The sequence below is a fragment of the Mchenga conophoros genome, linkage group LG6 (assembly GCF_057382185.1).
Source record: "Mchenga conophoros isolate Kocher_MC1m ecotype Shallow Benthic linkage group LG6, M_conophoros_male_GT1.1, whole genome shotgun sequence".
Lineage (NCBI taxonomy): Eukaryota > Metazoa > Chordata > Actinopteri > Cichliformes > Cichlidae > Mchenga > Mchenga conophoros.
Window position 1 is genome coordinate 38,479,099 of NC_140531.1, and position 25,343 is coordinate 38,504,441.

General features: G+C 40.7%; 1 protein-coding gene across 3 annotated transcripts in view; it reads right to left on the bottom strand.

The window, feature by feature from the left end:
• The window catches only part of LOC146573255 (axin-2-like), an 87,869-nt gene that overhangs the window by 38,670 nt on the left and 23,856 nt on the right, over positions 1-25,343 (bottom strand). For 2 of the 3 annotated variants that reach the window (XM_085277921.1, XM_085277923.1), the window contains exons 3-5: positions 20,507-20,721; positions 20,278-20,332; positions 15,896-16,013 (exon numbers count right to left, since the gene is read on the bottom strand). The gene's annotated coding sequence lies outside the window, so the exon portion shown is untranslated. Of the gene's footprint in view, positions 1-15,895; positions 16,014-20,277; positions 20,341-20,506; positions 20,722-25,343 lie in introns of those variants that run through there. The other variant, XM_085277925.1, reaches the window with a different exon arrangement.

Consider the following 25,343-nt stretch of genomic DNA (forward strand, 5'->3'; position numbering starts at 1 on the left):
TGCATTAGCCACAACCGTCAGTTACACCTTGTTAGACACAATCCTCCTCAGATGTGTCATCCTGCAGCGTGCCGCTAAAAGAAAAGTTTAATAAAGTTTGAACACCATTTACTTTATCTCAAAGATCAGTGGGGCCTTTCAAAATTTGCCGAGCAAAAACTTTCGCTCCACATCTTTTTACCTCAACTCCGCTCGTCTCTGAAAAGAAAGCTGACTTCATCACCGCACCTCAAGAGTTTGACGAAAATGAACGCTAAGCTCTTGAATCCTTTCTTTCTTTTGCTCAATGGCAAAATGAATAAATGATATTCCTCCCTTTAATCGACGCACTCAGCCATAACAAAGAGACTTTGAGACACTTTGAGGACACCTAACGATCAGAAGCATCAGGAGGTGCTCTTCGTTTTCGTTGATGGACAGGCAGATCAAAAAGCAAGCCCCTTAAACGCTTCTACCCACTTTAGAATAATCGCGCCGTTTCCCTCTTTCAAGCACAAAGTGGGAAGAGAGAATAATCGTTTCATCTTTTCTCTCTTCTCCGCTTTCAAAGTTATTTTGCCCATGATAAAGCAGTCTGTATTGACGACTTCGAAGGTGCCTTGTCTCTTGAAAGAAGTGACATTTTATCTATATATAGTGTTAGAGTGTGCTTCAATTTAACTTTGTCTGGCGCAGAGCATGTCTAGTGTTGATGTGGCTGACAGCTGCTGCTTGAAAGAAACAGAGAAAGTACTGAAGATTCAAATGAAGTTTTTCTATGACGACAGGGGCTTGATGTATGCTAATCAATCGATGGTGTAGAAAATATGCTTGCTGGTTGGGAGAGAGAAAGGAGAGAGCGTGAGTGACAGAAACTTGTCAGACAGCACTCACCAAGATATCAAAAAGTCACAAAGTTTGCGTCGCCACACAAGAGCCCAAATCGCATGTGGTATCTGCTACAAAAGGTCTAACTTGAGAAGTGCTGCATTTGATTTAAAGGAACAGAAATTGGGACAATTCTCCATATGGTGTGGCAGAAAGCAGGATTCTTCTTTTTTTTTTGAGGAGGGAGGGGGGCACGCTTTGTCTGTGTGACACCTACAGTGAATTCCTGAGAAAATTCTCTGTCTAGGTCTGTCTGAGTCTCTTCCATCCTTCAAAGGACATGGGCCATAGGATGTCGAATTTACATTACAAAAGACCCCAAACTGTCTCAGCCGGTTAAGGTGTAACGCATGATCAAATGGACACGTCAGATCAAATATATCAAACATCGATATCGAATAGAACAGATCATGAAAGAAGGACAAGACATCTGGTTTAAAAACACTCAGTTGGGGCTCAGAAACATTCTTTTCCTATACTTTTTCAGAGCTGTTTAGAGGCTTAGCCAGATGCTTGCAAGTTTACCACCTTGAAGCTTCTCTCCAGGCTACCTGACAGTCAGAGGGTTTGGGTAAAATCACAACGTCTGAGTTGCCGCTGCTCATTTCGACTTTCAGCTCAGACTCCCGAGTTTTCATAGTGCAGTAAAAGTAAAAGAAAAAAAATCAATTCCAGATGTGGATCCCAGTGGAATTCCAGGAAACAAATACTAAGCTGTTCATCTGCACGTTTCAAACTGTATGCTTCAAAATCAGCTGGGTAAGATTCAATCATCAGTGAATATTGACAGAGATGCACCATACTGGCCTCTTGAATGCAAACTTTTTAGACAATTCCAAGCCTATACATGGATCTCAATCACATGTGACTTAGTAATGTACTTTTGTTACTCAAAAGAGACAAAGAGTGTCAAAAAATGTAAACATCAGATTGAAGCTGATGCATATAACCTCTCTCATATTTACAGATTTGATGTGCTCATGCTGGCACAAATGTAGTCACACACACACAAACCACAGATGTGTTATCACCAAATGTGATTAACACTGTAAAACGATTAACATCATGGTATTTATTCAAATCGCAACATCAAACAAATTCTTTCTTCTTTTTTATCTGACTGATCAGAGAAGTTACTGTCAGGGGAGAGAGGCGCCTTCCGATCAGCTCACCATCGTGCGTCCAGCGCGATCGGCCAAACAAGGCCTGCGCTTTCAGCTCAACTCCCTCGCTCTCTTTTATCATTTACAGAGGGAGCGTGCCACACCAGCGCCGTCCTCGGCCCGAACAAGGCCGCTCACTGTCAGGCGGACAATGGACAGTAGAGCTGGAGGTGGCAGCGGAGTCATTGTGACAGATGATGTCAGGAACATCAGACGCTGATGCTGCCAGACACCAAGCAGAGGGTGACGGGGTCAAGAGAGAGGGCGGACAGCAAAATGGTAAACAGTGACACGGGGCTGTGGGGTCGAGGGGGTGCAGAATGTGAATGGAGAGAGTGTTTTTTGTGTGAGTGTTCCTGGTACTGCTGAAAGAAATACACTCTCTGAATAAAGAAAACAGTCATGCGTGCAGTCCCAGACCAGAAGAACTTTAACTGCAGCAGTGCAGTGATGCCATTTGATAAAGCAATCGTGTGTGCTCTGATATTTGTGCATATTATCTCAGAGCACAGCTTTCAATAGTATATCCCACACTCTTCACTTCAGAGGAGTAGAGCAACAGTCACTATACTCAAATATTTCTTCACTATATAATCTATAGCCAAATCTTTAATAATGCAAATTCAGCTGGTTCTAGGAGGCAGGATGAGCTCATAATCCTATTACATCATGATTCTGAGAGTTTCATTTTATAGCTTTATAGACTTTAAACCAAAGGCAGAGCACGGGTGAAATAAAAGTGCCAGATACTCCTGAGGAGCATAAAAAGCATTTGAAATCCCTCTGTTAGGAGCCTCGCCTTAGATTTGGACTCCAAAGTTTGGAGGACCAAAAGCATTTTGTGCTTCAATAATGTATTAAAACAGTAAATTCATTTTTAATCATTTTATTTATTTAAACATTACTAAAGTAATTTATTATTTAATTTAAAATGAAAACCCATCCATCCCATCCATTCTCTTCCACTTATCCTTTCCAAGGTCGCTGGGGAGCTGGAGCCTATCCCAGCTGTCTTAGGGCAAGAGGCAGGATACATCCTCCACAGGCTGCCCCTCTATTGCAGGGCTGACATATAGACACAGACTACGTCCATACTAGCCCGGATAGATTTGAAAACGGCGTTTTCATCTGAAAACACTCCGCATCCACACTAGCGTTTTCAGTCGTTTTCACAGAGTCGTGTGTCCACAATGAAACAGATGAAAACGCTTACGTCCTGCGCATGCGCAAAAGTGAGTGAAACTTAAAGAATTTGAAAAAAAGCTATCTGGAGCATGTACAAACTGATATTCATCTTTTTTAGGGCAGTCAAAATTGAGAGCAATCAAAACAACCGCTGTATAATGCACTGCACTATCTTTGTATATTTGGTCACATGACTGCATCACATGACTAAAATACATCATCGTTTTAGAAAGTCTGCGTTTTTGTGTGTCCACGCTGCAACGAGACAGCCGCGTTTTTCCTTGAGGAAAGCGCCGTCTCAGTGTGGACGGGAGGCCAAAGCGCAGAGAAAACGATGCGTTTTCAAAGGAAAACGCATTAGTGTGGACGTAGCCACAGACAAACATTCGCACTCAGATTCACACCTGAGAAAATGCTGTTTTCGCGTTGCAGTGTGGACTGCGAAAACGGAGGCTCTCGAAAACGATGATGCATATTAGTCAAATGATGCAGTCATGTGACCAATTCAACTGAGATGGTGGACGGCATTGTACAGCAGTTGTTTTGTTTGCTCTCAAAACTTGGCACTTTTCCTCAACATTTTGCTGCGACGTTTCAAAGAGCCGGAAAGTAAATAAACCGCAGACGGAAATGATGCAGGTAAATGGTCTTACGTTTTACGCATGCGCAGTACAGGAACATAGTGTTTTCAGTGTGGATGAAAACGATCAAAAACGATAGTGTGGACGTGGAGCGTTTCACTTATCCTGATTAGCATAGACGTAGACTTAGAGTTACCAATTAGCCTATCCCCACCAACTGCATGTTCAAAACCTCAGTTCAATACCCCAAATAGATTTTCAAAACCTGTTTTTTAAAAGAGTACAATTTAAAAAAGAGAAATATGTAAACGTATTCAAAAATCAAAGATTTATTTCTGACATTTAAAATGGCGAATCCACTCCTCATTTCCAATACCATTTCTTCCCTGCACTTCTCTTTACTCTCTTTACTCAAACTGTGTTGTAGTGATGTCATCAAGGTTTATCCAAAACTCAGGCTTAGACAAATTTTTGTGTCAGCCTTTGTTAAAATCTTGCGTTCTGATTTTGAAAAAGCTTCTACGGAGCAGTATGGTGCTAGTAAAAAAGGAAAAAACATGAAATAGTAATGTTTGCTGTGTGATATTGAACATCCAGAGCTTTTAGAGGGTGCACATCTATGAGTTGTTTCAATTCTTTGTGGCGGGCATGCTTGACGTGTGACACCACACACGAGGCAAGCTAAAGTGGGTGTCCACATATCAAGCAACCAGAAGCGACGTGGGCCCAGAGACCATAGAAAATCAATGACATTCAGAGACTTCAAGCAGCAACAGGAGAAGTAACCGCTGGCGATGTGAAGTTTTGAAACTTTTCTCAACTTCAAGGTGGGCAATTGAAGCACTGCCAATTACAGGAGAGGCTACATTTGAGGAGGTGGTAAATACATTGCAGGGCTCCATCAGGGCTGGGCAATTAATTTACCCAAGGGGTCATATGAGAAACTGGGACTGTTGTGAAGGGTTGCACCCTTAGCGTTAGAGCGTTACCTAGGCAACAGGAGTCAGTATGTGGACCAAGCTTCAATCAGCAGTTTGCATAAGCTAATTGCTATTTGGGCACTTGTGTGATGACAAAAATGTTTTGATATTTCTGAGTGCTGTTATACAAATTACTGTCACACATTTTTTTTCTTTCCACCAGCAAATAACCATGAAAAACAGACAATTGTGGAGAATATCGGGTATTTAATTTGGATTTAGCACAAATGATCCTTAATGCCAATTACTAACATTGTACACAGTCACCACAATGATCAGTTTCCTTTTCTTTTTTGGGTCTGTGTCGCAGGTTATTTCTGTAAAATAACACAAGTCCAGTCTGAGGGGACTCAAAGTCAGGATATTACTGCATTTGGTGAAGTGATATTCACAATAAAAAAAAGTCTTCCTAATACGAGTTCCTTGGCATTATGAAACACTGGCTGTATTTAGCAGACTCACCAGACTGCACAGTTTTGATCATTTAAAATGTGTAATTATGCATCTGGTCTCTACTGCTGCAGGGAAGAAGAAGGGGAAACTACCAAGAAAGCCATCAGAGTGTGTTTTGAGGTGCATTCGAATGTGTATTTTTAGAGCTGCTGTTGTTGGAGGAGGAAACACTGTGGAACTGAGCAAAAACATTTAGACAAGCTTGTCTTTATGTTGAGACTTCACTCTACTGGTTGCCTCCACAGTCATGCTGTGGGATGAAACAATCTGTTGTTGCTCTGACACCTGTTTTCATGGCTAACTCCTCATATTAGTTGAACTGGGTCTGGGAAAAGAAGACACATCGAACCACCCACTCACTCTAAACCGCAGTTCCCCTCCTCGGCTTCATGCTCACACTTAATTGTCTTAGTAATTAGAGACACAGCTTTGTCTGCTATACGCAGTAATGCTACAGTATTTGCACACGCATTTGGACTGGGGTCTTCTTTAAGCCAACAACCTTCCCCCTGCACATCTGTTGTTGTTTGATGGCTTAAGGGCCACATAGCCACGCTGGGCTGACAATGATGACAACAAGATCGGCAAGAAGGTCTGCACAGAGCAGTAGACAAAACTAGAGATGGCACGATACCACTTTTTTATGTCCGATACCGATACCGATATCATAAATTTGGATATCTGCCGATACCGATATGAATCCGATATAGTGTTTTTTAATCACCAAAACTGTTTTTTAAATATCTTGCTGCATTTTGTATAAGTTCATACTCAAGTTTAAAACAACAACTACACTAAAGCTATTCTGTTATACCTGTATGCAAAAAAAAATATTTCATAGTTCAGCAATACTGATCAATCTAATAAACTTAAACCTACACCATCCTCCCTATTCTGGTATTTTAAAGAGTACTTAGCATATATATTAAGCAACCTAACTAATAGAGTTCCAACTCCCAGCAACAATAAAAATAAATAAATAAAAAATAGGGAACCACCCCTCACGCTCCACCTCATGATGCTTAATCAACGTAATCAACCTTAATTTGATGCAGTGTGAAAAAAAAAATGCACAGAAATCAATTATTTTTCAAGGAATATTAAATAGATTCAACATCTTTCTTCAACAAAATTGCAGACTGCACAGATGGTACCTTCCCAAAGGAAAAAGTACTATAGCTTACTAGGGTATATATATTAGACTTAATAGTTACTATATACAGTAATTGACTTCTATTCATTTTACATCAAATTAAAACTTTGGGTGTCAGATAATTATTTATTAAAAGCTAGACATTTTAAATGAGAATAAGAAAGAAAAGTATGTCTTTGTGCCCCCTTTTCCCTGTTCATGCCCTATCGGCCCCCCTGGCTAAACTTTGCTAGATCCGCCCCTGCACAGTTACCAGCGTCAGCTACGTAGAAAAAGATCCTCGAGTAGAAAGTAATATTAAATAAATTCTAACAATAGCTGATCAAGCTTAAACGTGCTGCTGTTGTTCAGCCGCTGGTTTCCTCTTTCTGGTGCAAAGTGGGCCAAAAGCAAACTAGAGTCACGGACTCGCGACAGAAAAGCCGATCAGCTGATCGTTAAGCAGTTTCATGATTGAAGTAGCAGCAAGAAGAGGCAGTCGCTCCATATATCGTTTGTTACGCTTAACGCAGGAATGCTTTACAAACATTCAGAGATGGACTTACACACTTGCTTTACTTCTCTCGGGATAACTTTATCGGAGATGAAATGCCGGGTTGCTAGCGAAGCTCCAAATGCTATCCAGACCACCGACAGGTCCCGCATGCCACAGCCGCTCTATCACGTGATGCATACTGCTCCAACGTGCTAACGTTCTGAGGTGAGTTATGGCGTGTTGCAAGTTTTGTGAGGTGCTTTCGTGATATTTAATGGATCGGATTACATTTTTTTATTTTTCTCCGATATCCGATCCAGTAATTTAGGTCAGTATCGGACCGATACCGATACGTAATATCGGATCGGTCCATCTCTAGACAAAACAAGTCATATTAATACACAACCTGTAAGGAAACTTTAACAGCAGTTACATAAAGTCGTGATTTTGGATATAGAACTGGATGGGACAGACAAATACTGTACCAGTTAAAAGAAGATGTTGGCTCATTATGTTGTGTATCCATGTATTTAATATATCATTTAATATGGAGGACATGATAAGGCACGCACTCAAAGTTCTGAAACGCTAACATTTCGTTAAGACCATCAAGAAGAAAATGGTCGAAACAAAAATACACTAACTCTTTGTTCCCCTGAAGCATGCACACAGGCGCACCTCTGGAAGAGTTTCACAGTCATTTAACATCCAGGCATCCATTAAAAAACAGATTTTAACAGAGTTAGAAGTTAGCAGGAAGTTAGCTCGCTAGTTTCCACCCAAGCATAATATGCCACGCTCTGAAAAAATTAAAACGTATAGCTCTGCTTTTGCTTCCAACATAAATGAAGACAGAAAACTAAACAGCAGTGAGGTTTGTAGTGTTACTGAAGTTTGGCAAGCTTAGGGTGACCATATTTTGATTTTCAAAAAAGAGGACACATGAAGAACATGAAGAAGAAAATTTTAACATATTTAAATGATGCCTTCTCTGTGCGGTTAATGAATGGTGAAACAAAAAATGTCATATAAGCTTTTACAAGTCAACAAGGGCAAAAAACTAACTTGAAAAACCTCTGCAGAACAACAACTCACAAAGCAGCAGCTCGGGGATGACATCACACATATGAGTCCTCTGTAGGAAAACCCGGACATTTTCATCAATCTCGAAAATCCGCCTGGACGCCTCGGACAGAACATTAAAAGTGGGGAAGTGTCTGGGGGAAAGAGGATGGTTGGTCACCATAGGCTGGCTGGTATATAATGATGTGCTACGTGATGGCTACCGACACAGCTATGTTAGCATAATATAAACACAGTGAAGCTGGAGGAACGCTAACTTTTTTCCACCTGATAAAAGTTATCGCGAGGATTCCCGACGGTTAGGGACAAATGCAGTTGCATGGCAGGATGCTGTAAACGGACCAAACTTCAGTCAGGAGAACAATAATCCATCCACAAGTCATTAATATAATGCTGCATGCTGGGCTGTGGTTACATCGCAAGGTTTTAAAAACTGAGCTTTAAAATGAACAGTAGTAATAAAATCTGATAGAGGCGGACAGTGATCATTGACCTTTAGGGGCTTGTACAGGATACAGAGCATTAAAATATGTTAAAAACACAATAGCCTTAATAAATGCAGAGTAGTTTGGACCCAGAAGCAGGGTTCATATGCCATCACTTAAAGACCAGATTCTTAGGTAAAACTGACAGAAACCTTTGAAATGTTATCAGATCTGACAGGAGATTCAATGTCGCTGTGCCCACTGAAATTAAAATGATGTCTATCACCAGATTTATTTAGATACAGATTTCAAGTTAAATTCCCAGAGTCCACAGATGATGACTGTCAAGTTGTGAGACTTGCTTTTCAAGGGACTTTGCCAAATACTCATCATCAACGTTTCTATATGATGGCTTTACATTTTGTAGATAAAAAAAAAGCAAAATTGATTTAAGTGTGCAATGAGATATGAAGAACAATTGTAATTCCTCCGCACCAATCAGCAAAAATAAGAATCTGAAAGAAATGAAAATAGCAGTTTATCTGCAGTATTTGTAGCTTGAGGAGTTCTTGAGTCTTTTTAAAACGAGTTATTTCCTTTATAGCATCTAAGACCTGCTAAGTAAAGCCATCAAAAAATTTGGACATCTCACTCCCGTTACACGACAGTTTATAGAACCATTTTCTGGATGGCATGGCGTAGAAATAAAAGCGAACATCCAACCTAGCTGCTACGTGTCTCTTCACTCGAATACTTCTTCTTGTATTCAGGCAATTGATTCGTCTCTATATGGCAACGCAAATATGAAAGGCCCGCTTGTGTGTATGCGTGGGAACATCAAAACAGTTTTAATTGTGGCTAATCCTGGACTAAGATTCTTTCTAATGGGAAATCTTCAGTGAAGATGCTCCGACTCAATTTCCATCTGGGATTATTGAACTCTTTCATTCACAGGCTTACATCTCACTGTGGATAATCATCCATGTCCTGGCTCACAATTATAAAAAATGGAAATATATATATTTATATGGTGCAAACGCACATCCACAGTCACACACACACACACTTGCAGTTGTTTATCTACTGTAATGTGGTGATACTGTAACCTTGCTGAATGTAGCCTAGTGTGAATTTCAGATGTGTTCTTTGCTCTTTTCTTTTTTTTGCTTTTTGGAAGGGAACACGAGGCCTAGGACGCCCATGTAGGTCAAAAACAAATCCTGCGCCTCAAGCTGGGAAGCCAGAAACTTCTTTGAGCATCTGAGGGAAAGGAGCAGGAGCACTGAGTTTCTTCCAGGTGCTGCTTTTCACAGTGGTAATCCTGCCACGGCGTGACTGTGATTTTTACAGAAAATCTCTCCAAACAGGGCCCAGATGGTGGGAGGTAGAAGTGCGTGCGCGCGCACACACACACACACACACACACACACACACACACACACACACACACACACACACACACACACACACACACACACACACACACACACACACACAGAGAAAACACATTCATTCACAGACACACAAACACACACATAAAAGCATAGGACTTGTATACAGACACAGCTGTACACTTATAAAGTACAAACCTCACACACACACACACACACACACACACACTAAAGGTGAGAACTGACTTGTTGCTCCTGGGTGGTCTCTGTGTAAAGATAAGGCCAGGCAGGAATAAAGCCTGTTACGTTACGTTGAGGCTCAAGCTCGGGACTGTTTCGTTATGTTCCTCTTTCATACACATGTGGAATGTCTGCGGCAGAGAAAGAGCCTGCTCCTTTCTAAGTTTAGCTCCGATTACAGAGGGCTTTCTTAATGACAATGAGTCAGGAATGAAGCTGTATAAACCTCCTCCTCGGCTCTATTTCTGCTCTCATCAGCTCTGTTTGTGGAGGAGTTATACGTGTCCTAATACAGAAGACACCTCTCCTTTGTAGTAGTGTTGGTCAGGCATGACGATCCTGACGGTGGTTAGCATGTGGAGGATGTGGAAACGGAGGACGTTTGAAATGAAGAGATAAAAGAGTTAATCTTCCACCGTTTCTAAACCGATCCCCTCCATAGCTTCCTATTTAAGTACAAGGGAAGAAAGAGGAAAAAGAACTTGCTCCATCTCTCTGAGCCTTTCTCCATCTCTCTCTCTGTCTGTTTCATGTGGTTACTGGAACAACAATGTACATTCTGAGTGCTAGGCCTTTGATGTTGTTGCATTCACGGAGCCGTCTTAAACCGGAGGAGAAAGAAGAGGGTGAAAAAGACGCAAGAGAGATTCTGTGGTGTGTTTTTGGTCTCTCTCTCTGTCTTTCTCTTTCCATCTCTCTCTCTCTCACTGGCAAGGCATCTGACATCTCCCGGCAAAAGACAAATTCGGTTTCGCCTGTTAAGTCGTCAGTCAAAGCTTCGTAAGACTTTTTTTTTCTGTCTTGCTCTCTCTCTGCCTTTTTCTCTCCCTCGCGCTCTGTCTTTGCTTCATTTCCGTGGATGCGGTATTGTGTAGGCCGCTTACACGCTTTTCAAACAATAACAGTTCACCCCCCCACCACAAGTTTCCTCTCTGCCAGAACCCTACACATGCCAGCACATCCTTTACAGATCCTTGAACCAACAACAAACGTTAAGCATTTTCACCGCCGAGAGAGATGAGGGGCCCATCCGCAAGCCCCTGTGTAATTAAACTAGATCTAATACTGTTATATGTTTCTTTTAGAAAGGAGCGTTTCGGGGGTTTCTTTCTCACAGTGGTGAATACGAATTCCCAGGTCAGCATAATGTTCTGCGTATGGGACGATAGGAAAGGAACACTGCAGGTCTCAGACAGCCTGCAAAATTGTGATTCTCTGAGCTTCGACGGCCTCTGATTATAATTCCTTTCTTACAATCACAGTGTTTATGTGCTTTTAAAGGATACGATTATACTAAAAGAGGAAAAACATAGGAAACAAACGTGTGTTTTTATCCCAGAGCATCAAATACTACACGCAAGGTGAGTTGATGCAATAACCATGAAAATATTTAACTGACACATGAAAATGGCCCCCTTTTAAAGAACAGTGGAGGTCATATTAAGAGGCTGCAGAAGTACTGTGGAGTAAATGACAGGTACAGCAGCCAGGAGATCTTCTAGAAGGAAGGCTCACCACTAAACATGGATCAAAAGTAAATGTAATTTGGATGCCTCTATCTAAATAAACGACCACACGTTTCGTTTCAAGGATCAGTGAAACATAAAAAAATGCACAAATAGAAATGAAATTAAAATCATAGAAAATGTCTTTCCATGTTTAGCAACTTGGTCCTAAAATATGATTTAAGAAGCTTGTTTCTGCCAAATGTTTCATAGCACTGCTTCTTATACGGCTGTGAACCTCTCCTGTGTGTGTACGTCAGGACAACAACATGTTTGGTTCATTTTCAGCTGTTGATTGGCTCTTTGGGGACATAGCAACTTAATTTAGTCCTAAAGTACTATTTAGTTTATAGGGATCAGGCATTTTTTCTCCACAATAAAACTTGATAAAACTGTCTTATTTGAAGCCTTGAGAATGAGGATGAACTAAACTATCACTAGTCTCATCCTATTATTCCAGGCTTTCGACAGCGGGCATGTGTCGGAAGCACCACGAGAAACAGTGAGCCAAGTCTATTCTTGCACATACAGTACTACCTCGCACTGAAAGATTCCCGTCTTAATGCTTTTGTACATAGCTTTTCCACGAGGGTTATTTGGATTATTTCGCTGTTACATCTATGAAAACAACAAAAACCAACATCCTTCCAGTGCCTCTGTCCGTCACACTGACAGAAACACATCTCAATCTTCCCTCCATCGCTTGCCATCGCTTCACCTCCACCTCCAGTGCTGCTGCTTACACCGACGGCAGGAGGAGAACATGAAAGAGACAATCAAACGCGAGGCATCAGAGCTGTCATTGGTGTCTGCAGAATGCAAAGTGTTATCAGAAATATAGCTGAACCTGATCCTCTGGTGCTCTGTCCTTCCCACAGGCAAAGTTATCCTTTCAACTCACTGTGGCTTTCAATAACATGCAAACAAAAAAACATCGACAACTTCATAGAAGGCTGTGTGTGTCTGCGGTTATTCAGAGAACGCTGAATGGTCCTCTGCTAATGGTGTGGTATCTAATGCATGTTCTGAAAGAGAGGTTTATAAAAGAATACATGCGATCCTGTATTCTTTAATTAATGCTTCCCTGCAGGCCTTTATTTCAGTTTATCATCTATAATTTATTGTTATAGATGCCTCGAAATCATTAAAACTCTTCTAAGTGACAACAGACATAAGTTGCTCACAGAGTAAGTAGGTCTATAGCCTCTTTGAAACGCTGAACACAGTGGCGCTATTGTCACAATAAAGGGAGGTGTGAGGATGTGCAGGGAGAATACCCAGAAGCCTCAAATACCCCACTGTCGGTGCAGATGAAAGGGCCGCACCAAGCCAAATCACTTTATCAGCCCAAACAGCCTCTCTTATTGTTAGGCGCTTCTCAGACGTTGGGTGCTGAGATGTCACACCACTAATTGAGAGTCACAACAAGGCCCCTTGTTTGGCCTGCTCCACCGGTTGTGTACAGCTACTGTAATCACCACAATAATTTGGCTCCCTGAAACATCAAATGGCAGCGTGGAAGCTGCAGGAATTTGCATTGCAGCCTTTGATGTGGGAAATTTAAACAAAGCAAGCTCTCGCTCTCTTGAACAGTGTGAAGGTTACAACGTCCTGCCCTCCACTGTCTGTTATAACCCAGGGTTGACCTAAGGGCTTGTTTATCTTTTACACACAAAAGGAGACAGACATCGTTATTAAGACATACTAGCAAGAGCCCGCAAGTCTTGTTGATGGCGGTTTACATTGCACAAGAGTAGGAACCTTTACTCAATGCTCGACTTTAATCCAAAGCCATGCTAGCCGCTCCGTGTGGCTGTGTTTAAACACGCTCATACTCTGGGCAAAATGTTAACATCATGCTAACATGCTAATCTTTTACACGCACAATAGTATATTGAACGCAATGCTTAGCATATTAGGGTCAGGATGTTAACATTTAATATAGGTTAGAGTTATGGAAATTTTATTTCTCAAAGGTTTATGATCAATCCATGGTGGGAATACTATAACTAACTGTATTAAAGAGTCCCTCTTGGAATATTGTTGATTGACTAAAACAAGACTTTTAGAGGGAAGTTTGGTTTTTTGACTAATTCGAGGCCAAAATCAAACCCATAAGTACTGATACTCTACAAGGTCACCAAGCAAAATGTCTTCCTTCTTTAAAATGACCTTTACTGCATTTTCTTATTTTGTGTTTTGCACATAGAGTATAGGTATAGTTACATATGCAAATACAAGCACAACAAAAAAAAAATCCAAAATTAAAAAAAAATCAGAGCAGCATACAATCAAAAAGTTTTTGCCTGGCTTTATGCAGTCCAATAAAAATATGTGTACACGCTTAATGCTTCAATTGGAATCAAAAGAAGAAATATCAGCCAGGTTCACTTTAATAACTGATCAACAGCAAATGTCACCACCTCTAAGAAAGCTGAAGCATTAGCTGTTTGCTTGTCTGGACCATCCAAGTGTGTGTTAACACAATGTCACAATAATAGAACATCAGAACATGCTATGCTCAGAAAAACTACAAAAAACACAAGAGCTACTCCTTAAAGTCTGCAGGTGTCAGACAACCAGATAAAGATGAAGACGTGTGTCCTGTCTGGAGGGGTTATAAGGAGAAAGCAGCTTCACTAAAGATGAACGTGGCTATACGGCTTAGGTTTACAAAGTTGCTGAACAAACCACTAGATTTCTGTAATAATGTCTTTTATATAGATAGGACCAAAGTAGAACTGTTTGGGACATCAGCACAATCATCCTTCTTCTTAGAGTCGAGCATGGTGGTGGAAGAGTAATGGTTTGGGCAATAGGACAGGGACACAGTGCGGTGACTGAGTTGGCCCTGTACTCCTCGGTATATCAGAGAATTCTAGAGTCAGACGTGAGGCCATCTGCTGGACTGTCCCGTGAAAACTCAGCAATTCCTCAAAGTGCAGAGTTGAGACAGCTCACCTGCTGTTCAAATCTTCTGTTTGCAACAGTATAACATAACACTGCTTGTTCCAACAGGGGATAAACTTAGTGGCTGAATCAATGACCACTATAAGATATTAAATGATCATATTTAACTGACTCGTTAAAGAGCTCAAGAATGAAGATGTGGAGTTGGAAATGAGCATATCGATGAGCAGATATGAGAATAGATTCCCTTTAATTAACAGTTTTTATATTAAAAGGAAGCAGCACACTGATTAACTAGAACACAAAGATAGCTGAAGACAGCAGTTTGCACACCCACAGATATTTCCTTAAAACTCAAATGAGTTGTGATGAATAATTAATTTAATACATTTCCGACCAATTTCAGATATTATTAGATACATATATAAATGTGCTTTCACAACAACCAGTTCTACGTTTGTTGTCTGGACAATATTGAGAGCCACACAAATTTAATGGCACATAGCTGGATGGATGAATAATACAGCAAAATAATAAACAAATTTATGAACCAAAGCCATCGGCAAACACAGCGACAGTAACCACACCCAAAGACTTATAAAATACGTCGCCTCATTTATATTCCTAATCTGCTTCCCAGCCACCTAAACCCACAACAGAAGAACACTTGACACTGATCTCATATCGCTATGTGTGAGTGACCTCATCCTTTCCTCTTCTCCCTCTGTGGCCCCCTCAGTGAGATCTGCATGCTCACTCAGCCATGCATACTGACGTCTAATCAACAGCAATTAACCCTGGCCTCTTTCATAGGCCGTGGAGCTCGGAGATAATGAAGACACCACTGTGTATTTATTTTCCTTTTTCCCACACACAGCGTTTGTCATCTGGAAACTTTTTTCAAGGCTCACTGACTTTGGAATGTGACTGCCAACACCATAAAAGCGTCCCCTCGATATTGCTGTCAATGCTGGGTGAACATAATTAAGACTGTGAAGAAAGCGATAAGACACGGAACAATTTGGAGATGGTTTTGATTTTTTCTACACACCTATTGCAATATTGCAGTTCTGGATGTTTTTCTAGGCATTATCCAACAGAGGTGCATGAGAGACTCCAACTGCTGGATTGGACATTGGCCAGACTTTAACATGCCAGCCCTCTAACACAAAGTCTGTGTCGTGTAGGGCTGAGTTGATATGCTAACAGTACAGAGAACAGTCTGGTGCTAACTCGGGCAAGATCCTTTCAAGTGGTTTCTTTACCAGATCCACACTGTGTATTTCCAATAATGCAATAGTGGCTGAAGCAGACTATCTCCTGCTGTGTGCTACAAATAAGAAAGAACAACTATGGATTTCTTTTAAAAAACGTCATTCTCCTGATATCGTCTTAAGTTCATATGAGAAAATGGCCATAGCCCATTTTGTATAGTGTAGTACCCTCTGGAAGATAGGAGCCAGCGTTGCTGAGGTGTGACAAACCTTGTTTCGGCTGTTTTAATTCCATTTCTTATTCCTTGCTGCTGAGATAATGGAGTTCTTCCTCAATCCATCCACTGTATCTTTGGTCTCGCTCCAGTCTATCTGACTGTAGGCTGAACTAGAAAACAAAGAGACACAAGAAACATCCAAACAGTGTTACGGTCTGCTGTTTCAGACAAAGGTATTTGCATTAGTTTGCAGGGAGATCTCTTTTTCGACAGAGTTTTGGAAGCCACATTGTAATCTTAAGCAGAAGAATGATTCAAGTGTCAGTCAATCTCCCCTGTGAGAAGCAGACAAGCTAGTTGGAGCCTTGGATGCAAAAATAGCATGGGAGATGGAGGACACCCTTGCTCTACCCCCACATCTGACCTTTGGCTCTTTGAAGAAAAATGTCTACATCAAATACTCTGAATTATCTATTCAAATGCCTGGAAACAATCTTTGGACAATGACACATCAATCAAACGTTCTGTGAACCGGGGGTGGTTGTTTATATAAATGCTGTCCATCTGGGGGAGAGATCTCAACAATGTTACATCTCTTTTTCTGTGGGGAGATGGCAGTAAAAAGAAAGAAGGAAGTTCATAGAAAAACTTAAAATTCGGCCTTTTTTTCTCTTCTTCTTTCTTTCCTCAAATCCCAGCGTGAATGTGTCGGCGAGCTCGTGGTATGCACCAAGATGAAAAGTAGAGGCCATCCCTTTGAAATCCTCCTCAAGTCAAAATTACCATTTCATTTCAACTCCAGCCAGGAAACGGAGAGCGGGGCCACTGCTAACTGCTTTGGGCATATCGTTATTTATTGTGTGTAAACTTTGTAGGAACATTGTTGCCTGGGAAAATGTGTTGTGTGGGTGGTAGAAGTGAGCAGTTGGAGCAACCACAAAGGGAGAGATCAGGCCTATTTTCTCTGTAGGAGGAACACATAAAAGTGAAAATAATGCCCATTATTACAGAAAAACAACATCAGCCTTCTTTGCTCATAATTGTCTAACAGCTGAGAAGTTACCACTGAAGCTAAACAACCAACCAGTTGACCCTATTTAGGTAACTGCATTATAATTTTTCTGCTCTTTTAATTAGTAAGCTCTCTGTGCTAAGTGGGCCATTATCTGAGTTGGAACTAACTGCTTTTTCTATATTAAGTCTGCCATGTTGTTTCATTTAATTAACTTTATTGACCTCTACGCTGCAGGGGTTAACATTTTCTAAGCTATACTGTGAACCTACTCATGTAGCAGTACTTTAAAAAGTCCTTTAAAATGTGTTATTCTTATTGTGAAAAGTGGATTCATAGTTTGCTGTTTTACATATTTGCCTAAAAAGAAAAATATCCCTCATTTAGTCCTGGGAGGAGGTCTAAAAATCCCTCAGGCTTGTGTCAGGAAAGGAATCTGGTGTAAAAATCTGCCAAATCAAACATACAGAGCCCTGCTCTGGTGTGAATAAAGGAGGAGTCAAACGTACTTTCTAGTTTGAGCCAGAAAAGATTACTAAACATGGGATCTTTCCAAAATACTCTGTAACACATTATTTTGACCATATTAGATTTAGTTATTCCTTGGTGTTCGTAACAGTAGCTATATTTCATGTATTTAGGAGACTACATTTGCAGTTTTGATTCAAACTGCAATAATCTTTTTTCCCCCTTTCTTCTGGAGACTATTCTAGCGGATATTGTATGAAAGAGATGACACGCCTTGGATAAGTTGCACCAAATACCAAATTTAGAATCATCAGTTAACCTAACAAGCACGCCTTACTTGTTGGAGACTAAAGGCAGTCGATGGCATCATCAGAGACATAGAGAGCACATACAAACCCCACAGAAAGGCTACAGCTGCTGAGGAGGTTCAAACCAGGAATCTTCTTGTTGTGAGGCAGCCGTGCTAACCTCTATCATGGCTGCCCCAACTGTAGAGAAAGTAAGCCAAATGAAACCACACAAATTCTGAATTTGCCATTATTTCACCTTCCAAATGCAATTTTGTAAAATTTAGATTGTTAGTCTTTGAGTAGTCTCATGGAAAGACACCATGGGTTTTGTTTTTAGACAGTGATCTGGGTCAGTACCTGAGTTTAATAGATTCTGCCTGTGATATGAGGGATGTGGCTCATATCACAGGCAGATTTTTTTTTGTTAATCCAATTTTGGCTGAGTTCATAATATCGTTTAAATAGAAGTGATTATATTTAATACCACTAAAGAATAACAGTGAAAAGGCTGTTCTTGGTGGACAAGGGTTGATTGAGGTTGAGCAACAGTAGAGTAGGTCTATTTAACCAACAGTGCTCTGCCAGCTAGTGACATTGGTAACTTTGCTAAAAGCATACAAATCAAGAGTTGCACACCTACTAAGACAATAAAAGGAAAGCCTATAAGGTCTTATTGAGGTGTTAGCAGTCTAAGTGGCATATCTAGGAACATATCATTAAAGTACAATAGAAATACAGATATGACGACACATAAAGAAAGTGGCTTTAGTGAGGTAGGCTTCTGGTTTGATATCTTGGATGTTTCATTTGAGCTGGTTTCAAGTAAATGGGCCGATCATAGGGATCCACAAACATATAACTAACTTCAATTATTTGTACCATCCTGTTAGTTTTAAAGGCTGGATCATTTAGTCCGAACTGTTCTTGTTTTTGTGACCCACATTCAGCACCATCAGACAGCTGTTTGCATTACAAACCAGGCAAACACTACCTGGCCTGCCTCTAATGGCAAACAGATAAAGTGTGTTATCTAGCTAGTAAACACAGTGAAGCATTTGGAAGCTAAAGATCCAGTGTATTTCTTTTAAACTACTAGGGATTATATATTTTATGAGACAAAACAGAGCTCTGAAGCACGGTAAGAACTAATGCTGACTTTGCTGTTTGCAAATCTCTGTTGTTTACAAATTATTCTGTGTGTTCTTCTCTCTTCAAGAACAAAGGAAAGGTAACACGTTACTGATGATTGAATTCCCATTTTCAGTTAAACAAATGATATAATAACAGATAATATGTCAGTGCTGGATTATCAATTTAATCTGCTGCCCCCAAGTGGCCAAGAATTCAAATAAATACATTTTTAATCACTGGATCATTTACTACAACTTTTGTAATATGTAATTACTCTTAATTATTCACATCAAACAGAACAGGTAGCACAGAGTGTGGGGGTGAAAGCACATACATACGCACAATAAGTATCAACAAAACAGTCCAGTCATTCTAATTTTTCCAATTCTTCTCTCAAAGTTTAAACACAAACATCCCCAGAACAAAAACACGTGCCCACAAATATTAAGAGGAACATTATTCATGCGATCATCATCATTGTACTGTAAATGTGTTATCATTGTGTTTAATAGAATTAAGACCATAAGGAGAGAGTGTGGACAGAGCCCAGTTGATTCATGACCAGAGGGAGAGGCAGCAGAACTTTGTTGACTGTGTTCTCCTCCAACAAAAGAGTACATCTAATCTTAAACATATGGCTGAAGCCGGGGATCCACAGATGACAGCATGCAGAGTATGGAAAAACACTGCAGTTGTCTTTTTTTCACCCCTATAAATCCATGTCAGCTCTTTTATGTCCTGGATGTTTTCGCTGTTTCAGACACTTGTACATTCCCCAAACCAGTTAAAGTTAAAGATTGCACCATGTAATGTTTACTAAAATCATAAATTCACTCACTTCTGGTCACATAGTTTTCTGTTGAACTTTTCTGCTCTAGAAATTCCAGATAATAGTATTTTACTATTTTAAGTAATGATACACTGAGATATCTAAACAGAAATACACAAGTTAAGTAGGCTAGCTGCTTGATTCCCATGTGCAGCTTACAAAATATAATTAAGGGAAGAACTGGATTGTCGAAACAATATGATGGTCACACACTGTGATCTATCTCAGCATATCGCAACTGGCGCAGATGTAACACAGATATAAATGTGTAATGGATTTTTAATAGTCATGATTCTGCTGGTGAAAGAGATGTGCACAGTGGCACGCGTGACTTGTTGAAATACAGAAAATAAGAATTTGCATGTAAAACACGTGGCCTATAGCCCTGCTCTGACTCAGTAACATCATCTTGGCCACTCTCAGACAAGTTCTGCAAACGTGTCAGTTGAAGGAGTTGAAAAGCAAGCTGGGTGTTGCATATATATTTGGACTACAAGGGCTTGTTCATTTGTTTTATCTGTCCCACATTTTGTGTCCTCCACAAGAATTTATTTGTACTGGCTGCGGCTGCATCGGACTTGGCTGCAGGACTTATATATTTAAACAAGGACTGTTGAGAGTAAGGGGAAGTGTTCGACTAAACTCAAGTCGGGTCTTCTTTAACATTTAAACATGTTTCTGTCCACAAGGGCAAAAATGTTTACCTCTGCTGGTTCTGTTCCCGTTGTACAGCCAGACAGTTTCTTTCAGATCCATACTCTGGAACAGCAAAGAAAAACAGAGTCAGAGAAGAAGAGTGCACGATAGGTGAGGAAGGAAACAAAGGCATAGCAGTTGCAGGAAGTAAACAAACTGACAAACTGAAACATGAATATAAGACAAAGACAGATGGGAACAAAATGGAATGAGTTGCACGAGGCTAGATCGTCTTACAGGAAGCGCACGCTCTGATACTTTAGCCGCTGACCTCTCGTATGCAGCAGAGGGGGTGGAGGCGACAAGGGCTCTGCGGGCCCCATCTGCACGGCTTGTCCCTGGCTATGTGGTCATGTGTAGCACCTGGCCCCAAGCCAGCGCCCAACGCCCCTTTGTGGTGGTCAGAATGGCTGGTTGGGGTCTGCCTTTGATCCCGGGCCAACTATTCATCTCTAAAGGAAGAGGAAGAGCAAAAAAAACAGAAGAAAAAGATAAACAGAAAAAGAGGGAGGGGAGTAGAGGGAAAAAAGTCAACCTCTGCTGCCAATTATTGGAAAAACATCAAGGTCTTTTCTGCTTTTCTGTCTGTGTAAAGAGAAAGAAGAGAAAAGAGAGAAGGGGAGGCAAAAGAAGAGATAGCTGTTTGATGGCTTGGCTCAGTGTTAGTTGGAAGATTGTGGCAAGTCAAGGCGAGGCAGAAGCTGACCTGCAGGAGGTGATTAAAGGTGGAGAGAGCTGTTTGTCTGGCTGCTAAGGCTCTCTCTCTCTCATTTTTTGGTGTGTTTTCTTTTTCCGGCATGCCCTTTTTTTTTTATCTTTGCCTCTTTCACTATCTGGCGCAGACTCCCCCCTTGTTGTTGCCATCCTTATCTGTGCCTTTCTTTCTTTTACCACCACGTGCTGTTAAACCAGTTCATAAGGACAAATAAAGGTCATTTTTCTGTCCTGTTGAGGTGTTTCTGTCTCTGTCTATTTGTCTGTCTGCCTCTTTTTCTTTGGTCTCGAACCTCAACACATATCTATAGTATATTTACAGATATTTACAGTGTGAGGAAAGCAGAAAGCAAGTGTGAATGACAGCCTGTACACTGAAGAAGCATGTCAGACTGCTGATGAGGATGTCACAATAATAAACAGAGGAGAGGATTAAAGTGTTGTCAGTAAGAAACACGCATTTTAAAACCCGCGAAGAACAGAAATAATCACATAAGTGATGCAGTTTACACTTTCACACCAACTCCATCTTAGCCTTTAGGGCTCGGGGCTTATTTTTATTTATTTATCTATTTTTCAGGGAATAATTTGGCTCTACTATACATTTCTGTATAAAACTGCAATACACCTACTGCAAATTCTGACATAGGGTGATATATAGGTACTAATGTCTGACATGAACTAAACTATAACACCAAACATGAGTATCTAATACTGATAATAACACAACTACAGCAGGTACAGCAGGTTAAAGCTGAAATTGAACACCAAACTAAGAAGTATTTATGACAAATTATTGTTAATTTGTCTTCCAGGCAAATTTCAGCAGCATGGAGGTTGAATTTAAACTAATCAGGAAGTGCTCATATTTCTTTCTTCTTCATCAGCTCATTGTCAGTTATTATTTGGCTCACTTCATGAATATTGGTGTGTGTCTCATACATGACCCTGCCAAAATCAGCTAATTAAGTTTTTGTACTACAACTATGGCAAATTAGACATTATAGAATTGCAATTTTTTTTACCATTATGTTATGATTTTTTTTACAGATCCTGAAAGTATTTATTTATTATATACCTGTTCTGCTGCCCATTATTGGCTAATCAGCTAATCTTATGGCATTTAGGAATGTAGACATAGTAAAGATCAGCGGCCCCCACCCCCCGGGCCATGGTCCGTGAGTCGCTTGGTACCGGGCTGCCAGAGGTGTGAAATTTATGGTTTTCAGGGTTTTTATCGCTTTTATCGTTATTTTTATCGTTTTTATCATTAACTCTGTTTCCCTGCATCTTTTCCCGTTTGTTATGAATGAATTTATTTATTTTTGGTTTGGTTTGTTTGGTACTGGTACTGGTTTTATTTTGTTGTGTTTATCCGCGATACCTTAAAGCCTGGCCTGAAAATATTGTCGGACATAAACCAGTCCGTGGCGCAAAAAAGGTTGGGGACCACTGGTCAAGATGACCTGCTCAAGTTCAAACTGAGCATCAGATTATGGGAGAAATGTGAATTAAGAAATTTTGGCCTAGTTGAGCTACTGGGATTTTTCCCACATGACTATTTCTAAGGTTTCCCTCTTTTGGAGAATCGTCCCATTAAGCAAAAATATCAAGTGAGCAGCAGTTCTCTGGACACAAGAGCCTTCTCGATGTCAAAGGTTCAAGGAGAATGGCCACACTGCTTTGAGCTGATAGGAAACCAATGGTAACTCAAATAACCACTCTTTACAACCAAGGTAGTAAGAGCATCTCTGAATGCACAACACATAAAACCTTTCAGCTAAGAACATGAGACTGAGGCTACTATCCTCACACGCTCACCAAAATTAGAAAACAGAATATCAAAACTCCTGGTCCACTCTCACGAGTGTATTTAGTGGTGTTGCAATGGCGTCAGGGATATTTTCTTCGCTCATTTTGGGCCCCTTAGTAGCAACTGAGTATTGCTGAAACTCCACAACCTACCTGAATACTGTTGCCGACCATGTCCATCCCTTCACGATCACTGTGTACCCTTCATCTCAAACTGGTTAATTGAACATGACTATGAGTTCATAGTGCTCAAAGGACCTCCCCAGATATTTTGGGATGTTGTGGAGCAGGAGATTCCAAATACAAAAGGGGTTCCAGCCTGGTACTTGCATGGTTTACCTGTGAGTCGCCTGTTAAATCTCCTGTGAGTGTGGTTGTCAATTCAATTAAAAGACCTGAATAGCAGCGACAAAGTCTAGCAACATTTTCATACATACAGTATGAAACATGTCCTGACACAGAGACACACCTAAACACTAGCAGCAGTGCAGTTACTTCTTTTTGTGGTCTGGTCAGGAATTTATTATAAGCCCCTTAAAACCCTGTTCGTATGCATCACTTGCCTCCTCTCCTCTGCTTTCGTCCTTGCAGGCAAAGAAACAGAACAGACAATAGCACATGCATTGATCACCAAGGACGTATTTCTATCACTCTCCCTCCCTCGGCCTCTCCCTCGGTCTGTCTCTGTAATTTCTCTTTCATGGCTGTTTTTCCTGCGGTCTCCCGAGACCTTCTTAGTCGACGAGAGAAAACATAAACTGAACATTAAAACGCCCCGCAGCCCTTTAAACACTTGTCATTTGTCCTTTGTACAAATCATGGCGAGAGTTGCTATAGAGACTGCGCTTTTTATCTATCTTGTTGTGTTATTACTAATTCTTTTTTTTTTTTATTAACTTTGCTGGTGAGAAAGAGAGAAAGAGGATGAGAAAAACAGACAGTGAGAGAGAAAACCAGTCGAACATGAGTATGGGGGAATGATCAAAAATGAGACGTTTAAAAATCCAGTTTGCCACAGGGTGAAAGATGAGAGATGAGTGAAGGACATGTACTGTGGATCTTTGTGGACAGATTGGCTAATAAAAAGCTTTTTTCCCCGTCAGATGGAAGACGTGATGTTTAGTTCACAGTTTAATGTATGTATTTTTCCGTAATGAGGCTCTGATTCTCACAGTGGTTTTACCATGTGTGTCTGCCTAAACTGCGTGTTTCTCCCATTGTTTTAGCGTACGTAGTGTGTATGACTGCCTGTAAGACTGCGTGTTCATTAGATTCCTGGTACCTGCACCCAGCCATGGGCATTTAATTCAGCGAGCAGGCAGGGGCATTATCACACACTACCATCACTAATCCCCATGGAATGAAACACCGACACTTTGATGTCTGCCAAAGAACACCGCTGTAGTATTTGGAGGCGAGACCCTGCATCACGTACAAACCGCAATTAACAATCTATAGCTGGACTAGAGCCAGGCAGAGTGGTGGAGGTGCAAAGAGGGCGGGAGAGAAGAAAGAAACAGCAGAAAGACACTGATGATAAAGAGCCAGAAGCAGGATGGTAAAGCATAAAAGGATGTATACTATGCATTTGTGTGAATATGTGTGTGTGTGTGTGTGTGTGTGTGTGTGTGTATACTGTCAATGTACATATACGGGGGTTGAAGTTGCTCGCAGACATATCATCAGTCTTTGCCAATGTGGAAGTGCTTCTTCAGTGATCAATGCAGGACACACACTGACACATACACGGCACTGATTGATACACATGCATGCGCTGTAACAACAGTGTTTCTGTCTCAGTAACAACCTGCCTGGAGCTTAAAGAACACAGGACAGTAAAGGAAGTCCTGGACAACAGAAATAAAGGCAAGCGGCTGCTGGGTAGAACACAAAACCCTGGACTTTTTGTACTTGACGAGGACGCCGAATGAAAAATTCAGGCCCTCCAATGCCGACAGGCTCTGAGAAAAGTCCTTCAAACACACGCGCACACATGCGTACACAATGTGTGTGGGAATGTATGTGAATGTTTTACTGTTATATCTTATTAGTATTTTAAGTATTCTATCTATTTTATTTATTGAATTTTATTGTTTTATTTATATTTTGATATTGCTAGGGATGATGCAATGATCGGGGACCATTCTTAATTTCGTTGTTCTCATGACAATGACAATAAAGTTTCTGATTCTGATTCTGAAAACACAATTTCTCATGACACCTACACACATTCTGGTGAGAGAATGATATCGGTGCGTGCCAGTGTGAATGCGTGTGTGTTTGCGTGCATGTGTGTGTGTGAATGCGTCACACACTGGAGCGCGCAGGCTATAATACATACACCTCATGTAAGAGGATAAAACACCAAAAAGAAAAACCCAAAGACTTTCATCAAAGCAAGTGAGAGAGGATGTCAGAGATTTTTTCAAAAGATGAAAGAGAGGGATATTCTCTCATTTCGGCTCATCTCTCCCTCTCTCTCCCTCTCTCTCTCTTTCAAAATCCTTGAAGTATCATCCATGTTTCTATGACGAAGAGAGAGCGAGGA